Source organism: Tupaia chinensis, unplaced genomic scaffold (assembly GCF_000334495.1).
Source record: "Tupaia chinensis unplaced genomic scaffold, TupChi_1.0 Scaffold000541_1, whole genome shotgun sequence".
Taxonomy (NCBI): Eukaryota; Metazoa; Chordata; class Mammalia; order Scandentia; family Tupaiidae; genus Tupaia; species Tupaia belangeri.
In genome coordinates this window covers 2,124,259-2,132,932 of record NW_006160054.1, presented here as the reverse complement: position 1 = coordinate 2,132,932, position 8,674 = coordinate 2,124,259, and the positions used below count along the sequence as shown (strand labels likewise).

Genomic DNA, 8,674 nt, shown 5'->3' with positions numbered 1-8,674 from the left:
GAGTGTCTTTTAAGGCCCGCTGCTCAAGGGGGCTTCCTAATGTGTCCCTGAACTGAATCACTCCTTTTTCCAAATAAACTGCCAGAGCCCTCTCATTCCTCTTCCTCTAGCCCCCTGAGACAACTTACACTGACAAGGTTACTACAGAAAGCAGATGAGATTGCAAAACACAGGCAAGAAAGGCTGAAAATGCATATATTTTCCAGTAGCCAGCTAAGAGACAGAAAGTTGGCTTGCAAAAGCTTGTAAACTCTCCAATCAGATAAACCCATTTTCTTCTGAAAAGGAGGCGTGAGAGAAGGGCAGAAAGAGGCCTCTTCTGGCAAAGAATACCAGAAAGTAATCAGCATGAGGAGGTGGGGAGAAGTGAGGGAGAAGTATTCCCTATTCATAGAAAGATAAACTTGTTTTCCTTTAAAGAAGTATCTTCAGGGCCAGCCAGTGGCATGGTGGTTAAGGCATCTGGATCCCACATGGCCGACTGCACAGTTCGAGTTCTAGACCTGGTGGCTTCAAAAACATGGTCGGTGCCTGGGCATTCATGCCCGAAATTCAAGGGGAGAATGGAGGAGAAGGGATTGCAGTGTGGCCATCCTCCCCCAAGGTGCTTTCTCTCTCTCTCCCTTTCTCCCTCTCTGCTGAGCACACTCACCCTAGAGCAAATTTTAAAACAACCAGACAAAACTTGAAATAGTAATTGTTTCTGAAAACCAATTGTTAATAAACAAAACATAGTATAAGCGCTCACTAGATAGCAATGCATTTGAATAATTAATGTGTGGTGTTTTCTGTAACAATAAGCTATAGTCACCCACTGAGTACGATATGCCTGGGAATGAATCAGACAGTGCTGGAACACACCATCACCTCCTGGATCCCAGGACATGACTTAGGAAAGGTGCCTACATTATCTTGCAGAAGCACTGGAAGAAACTGGCTTCAGTGAAAAAGTTTTAAAACTCAATAGGAAACAAATCCTATGCTATTAATTGAGTCCCCATCATTCCTCAGGCACATGATGCATGATGGAATTTTTTTCTACCTTGTTGAGCTCATTCTCCCATTTTGTAGGGTTTGGTGGTTTGGCCAGACAGTTGATTTTCTAAGACACATCTGGCTATGTCGTTAACAGTTATTCCTGAATGTGTTGGCAATTGCCAGAGTGGTCTGCTGGTTAAAAGAAAAAAAAAAAAAAAAGAGTGCCATCTTGGGAAATTTTATCCTTGCAGACTGGTGTTTGTAGTCCAACTTAGTTACTCAGACAAGACTATTTTTTTTTTAACATTGTACATAAAATCTCTTAAGAGAAAATGCAGAGAGGAGTTTATGTCTTTATCTGTATTTCAGGTTAGTCACGGTGAAGTCCATTACCTGTCTTGAAAGCATTATCTTTTATTTATTTTCTTCCATACTTACAATGCACTGATTAGAGGCATCAAAATGCTTTTAAGTATAGTGGTCTTTCCATCAGATTTCCATCTTTGGAGAAACAGAAGACATCCATTAAGAGCCTCTCCCTTAAAATTCTTAATATAAAAAGAGATAAGAGTAGACACCTTAGCTCATGTCATTTCCCTCTTTTATTTTATCCTTTTGCTGAGCTTGGGTTTTTTAGGTGTTCAAATTAAAGAAAGTATTTTCAAGACGTGACTCATCTCCAGGTAGCTGGGGGAAAATATGTTGAAACATTATACTTTTATTCCTACTCTAAGTATATAACCTTTTAATTGGTAACGATTTTATTATGCACAAAGTATTTAATAAATAATTGCATACTGATATTTTAAGAACTTAAAAGTTAATATTTTCAACATTGCCTATATGCCAGCCATTATATATATGTATATATATATATATATATACATATATATAATTTTTGTTATCCCTTCTACTCTATGAAATAGGTTCTATTTTTTTTTTTTTTGAGAGATTTTTGCTATAGGGCGCATGTGCTTGCCAGAAAGGCAGAGAGACAGACAGAAAGCAGGAAATCACCCCCTGGAGGGGATGGCCACACCACTATCCCTTCTCCTCCACTCTCCTCTCCAGATCTTGGGCATGCACGCATACGCACCCAGCATGAGTTTTAAGCCACCGGGTACAGGATTCGAACTGTGGTCAATCACATGGGAGCCTAGCGACACAGACATTATGCCAACTGCTGGTCCCAATAGGTTCTATTTTTATTTTCATTTTATAGATGAACTGAGGTACAAAAATGCTATGTAACTTACCTAAGTAAGTGGCAGAGTTGGGATGGATATTAGGCAATTTTGTGTCAGACTGTGAATTCCTACCCACTAAATTTTACTGCCTCTGTGTGTGTGCTTTTCTTGCTTATATCTGAGAGGTAGTTAGATAAACACTCTGACTGGACAAGGAAGATAGAAGTGCTTCTTTCCTACCTCACCTTCTCCATTCTCATCTTTAGCATCTGTGTGAAGGTTAGATGACCAGTCTGTTGCCAGCAGCCTTGCAGTATTCTTTCTCATTTCCTAAAGTGACACTAAGAACACCGGGATTTTCAACAGACTTAATTGCAACTCAGAGAGGTATTCCTGATAATCTGTCTCAGTAAACAAGCAAATAACCAAACCAAACAAAACCAGGAAACTGATCTTAATTCAACCAGTAATATTTGGATTTGCTTCATTTTCTTCATTCAAAAATTCAGGGCATAATCATAAACCACATAAGAATAAAAAGAGAAAATAAAATGGTATCCAGAGGTCCAGCCTCCATGGCACAGTTGGTGGCATGGCTGACTGCAGAGCTGGAAGCCACGTACTCACCACAGTTCCAGTCCCTGACCTCAACTTAGTGCATGTGAGTGTGTTTTCCTGGCAGGATCCTGATAGGCTGGAGATCTGGAAGAAGAGGATCACAGCATGGCTGGCTAAACCCTGTGGAAAGTGCTTCTCTCTCTCCCTTCTTTCTCTCTTCTCTTTCACACACATACACTGTATCATGAATTTCTTTTAAGAAAAAATACATTCCAAAGAAATTAGCCACCATGTCTACACCACTTGCCTGAACCACTGCAACATTCTAGCTTGCTTTTGCTCTAGCGTTTTCTCCAATAACACCAGTCCCTGTCTTAATGGATTCCCATTGCGATAAAAAAAGCCACATCTCTTCAAGACCATTCAAGTTCAGGCTTCTAGTTACTTCTTCGGTCTCATTTCGCTTCTATTAACTACTTGTCAACCTCGTTGCTCTTCTTGCAGTCTGTTGAATACACCATTTCTTTAGTCCTGACAGTCTGTACACCTGCTGTTTCCTTTCCTTCAGCTACATGGAAGACTAACTCCCATAAGCCTCCTGGTCTTAAATGTTACTTTCTTAAAGAGGCCTTCTCTCACTTCTCGCTCTCAGTGGAATATTTTTGCTCTATTTTATCTCAATCATTGTTTCTATTATTCTTTAAAAATGATCATAATTTGTTGTAATATACTCATTTGTGTCATTGTTTAAATTTGTCCCTTCTCTAGAATAATCAGCTGAATACCCATCCCATGCATTGCAGTCTGTCCCATGGCAAACACCACCAGGTGGCGACAAAGCATAGCAGGGATGAGAGAATTCTGATGACAGGACAGACCTTGGAATTCAGCTTACCATAGGTATTTAATTAACTTGGCAATATCATATCTGTATTTTAATGATTCAAGTTTTTGTACCTATCTCGATTTTAAAGATTATAATTTTGGACTCTCAAAATGTTTTAGAGCGAGATTTTGTGGTATTGCGTTCTGCTCTGAACCTATGCTCTAAAAAGAGGTTAGCAGATGAGAAAATTAGAGCGTGCTTTTTATGAACTAGGTACACATGTCTTGGGCCTAAAGATAAAGATTACAACTCAGGGCATAGACATACAGAATTGATCTTCAAAGTATTTGAATAAAGAAAACACGAACCCTATTTTGGATATAATGCTGAGGTCTCTATCACGTGAGCTGTGCAGAGAGAGTGGATAATTCCGTTGCCAAGTGTGTAAATTGCCAGAAGGGATTTGACTGGATGATCCCAAAGACTTTCAGGCCTGAGAATCTACAGTCCCAAGATACAACTTAAATATTTAAAACTATGTGAAAGTGCTTTAGAAATACTAGCTTGGGAATGACTTGCATTATATTTCAAAGAAAATAATAGCCCTCTCATATGGACATAACAATCAAAATTGCTTTGAGATTAGAAGCGGACTGATTTGACTTAAACCCCAATTCTGCCACTTCCAAGTAACATGTCCTCGTACAGGCTGTTTTACTTCCCCTTCCTCTTTCAAATAGGATAAAAGACTCACTTACTGGGGGCAGCAGTTAATGTAGTGGTCACATCGCTCTGCTCTCTCATGGCCAACCATAATTAGAGTCCCAGACCTGTGGCTTGAAAATCACTCTGGGCGCATGTGCGTGTATGCCCAAGATCCTGGGAGGAGAATGGAGACGGGATTGTGGCATGGCCATTCCCCTGGGGTGATTTCTCATTTTCCTTCTCACTGTCTTGGTCTCTCTTGTCTCCAGCTACTGTACATGCCCTAAGTCAAAAACTTCTTTAAAAAGAGACAAAGCAAAAAAAGACTGACTTGCTGAATTATCACCTTGTCTCTCTCAGTCAGAACTATTGTTATGTTTAGTTTTAAACAATATTCTCTTCTGCTTTAAGACATACAATGATGAAAAATCAACAGATGACCCATCACCAACAACATCAACAACAAATGTCTAGAATTACACTATTTGCCTAGTCCAAAAATAAAAATTATGTGAGTCACTTTTAAATGGAAAATAATGCAGGGAGATTAAAGTTCAAATCATGTTCTACTTATTAAATCTATTTTAAAAATAGAAATAGTCCGGAAACTATTTTCTCCTATGTCAATAGGCGCTGGGCACAAATACTCTTTTCGTTTTCCATCCTCTGGATAATTGGGAAACAAGAGGACTTAGTGCAAAAGAACATAGAAAAAAAAAGCATTTCTGCATCAACAAGAGGGGTAGAGAGGCAAGAAGAACTTTATGTTTATTAGCTTGAGCAGCTTAGTGGAATCAGAAAAATCACCCACTGTTCGTACAGTGGAAAGCAATATCGAATAACTGAGAGGTAAGTTAGAGGCTATGACAATAAGCCAGCCAAAATCCAGAGCTACCTATGCTTACGTCCTAGAAATGACTGTGACACTAATCTAAGACTCAAGGTGGCTTATTCCAACATGCGTGTCAAAGTCTGCATGTAAAGCAAAAGTTAGAATAATTAGAAATGTATTTCTTTAATTATTTTTTTCCTAATACTGGTTTATACATGTGGCAGCAAGCTAGACTTAAACTTAAACAGCTGTGAACTGGATTATCATCCTGACCTTTCTTTTCACTTATGCTGTGAGAGCCCCTCAGTCCCACTGTAAGTCTCTAAGATCTGGGTCTCTAAGATCTGGGTCTCGAATCTCCTTATCCATGAAATTCGAAGGTTGTAGCAGTGATCTTTCAATGCTTAAGTTCCACTTAAGGGTTACATTCTCTGGTTCCATGCATTAAAGTGTATTCAGTCAGTAATTCAAGTAGTCATTATTCAAACAATTTATTGATCATCTATGTGTCAGAATTTATTCAACAATAAATATTGACTTATCCCTGACTAGGTACTAATATAACAGTGTAAAAAAAAAGACAGAAATGTTAATGATACATGCTACAGAAGAAGCTGGTAAAATATGTCAGGGGTTGGAATTTGGGGTCTCCTGGGGGAAGGTGACCATAGACCAAAGACAAGAAGGAGATGAGGAAGTGAACCAGAATGGTCAAAAGGGTTCCAGGGAGAGAAAACAGAGTCATGGTGCCCAGCAGGGGCGAGGATCAGCGTGGAGCAGAATGTGTTAGCACAGAGTAACTGGAGGGGATGAGTAACTGTTCAGAACCCAGAAGGGTAAGTGGACAATCCTATAGGATAACTGAGAGTCTGATAATTCGACAGGTTATTTATAAAGCTGAGCAGGGTTAAAGGGAATAGAGAGGAAATGATGCAGCCCCTGGGGACATCTAGACTTTAAATGGAATGGGGGTGGGGTGGCTACCAAAGCAGTAGATGTAGGAGGGAGTTGAGGAGAGGGTCCCTGACCTGCTCTGAGGGCCTCGTTCAGAAGTACAGGTTTTAGGAACCGGCAGGTGGTGTGATGGTTAAATGTGCTGGACTCCCACATGGCTGACAGTGGTTCAAGTCCCAGACCTGGTGGCTTGTTTTCTCACTTTTCCTCTCTCTCTCTTTCTGTCTCTCTCTAATCACACTGGAAAATAGTTATAAATAAAAAATAATTCTTAACCCCCAAAAAGAAAAAAATACAGGTTTTGCCAATGTGAAACCTAATAAGAAGAGCTCTTGGGGACTAAATACTCAACCTCTTTTATTAGTTTTTTATTTGCCCAGAGAGAAACAGAGGTGACAGAGAGAAAATGAGAAAGCAAGATGCCAGGTCTGAGACCCAAACCATAGCCTGCCATGTGGGAGTCCAACACCCCAACCACAGGCCACCTGCTGGCCTCTCCTACTCTCTTATCTATAGTACTCCTCATTGTCCTAGCCCAGCAGAAGTTGGGTAAAAGGAAACCTATTCCTGGTTGCACAGACTATGGTGGACAAGGGTGAAGAGTGGACCAAGAAAGCAAAAATATGCAGCACACGAGGTCAGAGAGGTAAGAGGAACCAGATCACGTAGAGCCTAATCAATCACAGTAAGGAAGCAAGGACTGATGGTTTTTATTATAGTTTATCCATGAATTTCTTCTATGAGTAAGAGAGACAGAAGGAGAGAGAGAGTGCTGTCCCTAAGAGGGTCTTGATGCTGTGATCTACCCCCAGCCTTCACCAGACCTGGACCAAGAACATGTGGTGTCTGATGCACTCAGGCAGATCTCCGGCTTTGAACTGTGAACCATCCAATGTGAAAGTTGCCTTGAAGAGTGTTGCACTTTACCATTGCACTAATGTCTGGCCCTATTGTTTTTTGTTTTAGTAACATCAATCTCACAGAAAATCCTCAAAACACTTTAAAACTCTTGTGTCTCCCTCATGTTAACAGTTTCCACATTCGTTCTATCATCTCTAGAAGGATAGATGGATAGGTAAATATAATAGATATGATATAAATACAGAAAACATGTACACAAATATTTATATATCATATAAATGTATTTGTGTGTGTGTGTGTGTGTGTGTGTGTGTGTGTATACAAGGCAACTTCAAAAGTTCATGGAAAACTAAAATTAAAGAGTGAGTCTATTTTTTTAAAAAAATATTGAAATCCAAACCTGCGTATAACTATGCCATTATTTCTTGTGGCTGGATAATACATCTAGCCAATATCATGTTTTTCCCTGCATCTTTATAGCAAAAATTCTTTGACATATTGTCTTACCTACTATTCTGATTATGTTCCTCTGTCTCAAAGGCCCTACTCTAAACAGGTTTTAGACACCACCACTAGTAGAATTCTTAGGAAAGTCACCAAGAACCTATTTCTACAAGATCAGTCCTCATCTTATTTGACCTGTCCTCAAGTATTGAATTGGAATTAGACATATTTGTATGAAATCACAGGTTTTGAAAAATTTTATATGTATGTATATATATATATATATATATGTGTGTGTGTGTGTGTAATATGTGTATGTATGTATGTATGTATAGCCATCTGAAAAGTCATGACATGTTTTTTTATGCAAAAATGCATCATGGGGATCAGCAGATGGTGTAATGATTTCGTTAATGGACTCCCACATAGTTGACTGTGGTTCAAGTCCCAGACCTGGCATCTTAAAACTGACGCCAGGCATGTGTGCATGCATGCCCAAAATCCCAAGAGGATACTGGAGAAAAATGGATTGCAGCATGGCTATCCCACCTGAGGGGTGATTTCTCTCTTCCTCTTTCTCTGTCTCTCCAGAAAGTTCACATGCCCTTTAGCAAAAATCTCTCTTAAAAAAAAAAATGCAGCCTGACTTTTATGACAACTCAGTAGACGGAAAGCTATATATGCATGTATGAGCATAGACATCTGCATGTGTGTGCATACATGTCTATAACTTTTAATGTATTTCTTAGCTCTGTTTTCTGAAAGAGCCTAGAAGCAATTACATTATAATAGCAATGAGCACACCAAGAATCCAGATGGTTCTTCTATGATGAAAGGCAGCTGGGTACTAGATGAATGTAGCATCAAACCCTCCACTTTCCCAGCTCTGTTCACCAAGACTCCTGTCTCCTCTCAGCCTAGATCAGTAAGAATTGAGTTCCCTGTGAGCAGAGAGAATGTTAGCATCTAAATCCAAAAGCATTCTCTGTATCTCTGTGTATAAATGGTGGTGCCTCGGATCATAATGTTTTTAAATATGTGGGGGAACATGGAGATATAAGTACCCCATATGGAATCTACTGATAACGCCCCAGAGCAGGTTAGAGATAGAAGCTCCTGAAGTGACTCTCCTCGCTGCCTACCTGAATACTGCTGCACATGTGGCCAAGGAAAACATGGCACATTGTCAATAGTGGTATCTCTCCCACCGTGCTGAACCTTCCTAAGAGAGTGAACCCTGAAATTCCCTTGTTGAACAAGATGATGGGTAAAGATGCAAAATGGCACATTCCCAGAAGGAGTACATTATGCTGCATACCAAAGGGAAAG

The 8,674-nt window shown here is 39.7% G+C and overlaps 1 pseudogene; it reads right to left on the bottom strand.

Moving 5' to 3' along the window:
* LOC102498395 (squalene synthase pseudogene) overlaps positions 1 to 8,674 on the bottom strand; it is a 17,316-nt pseudogene that overhangs the window by 1,797 nt on the left and 6,845 nt on the right.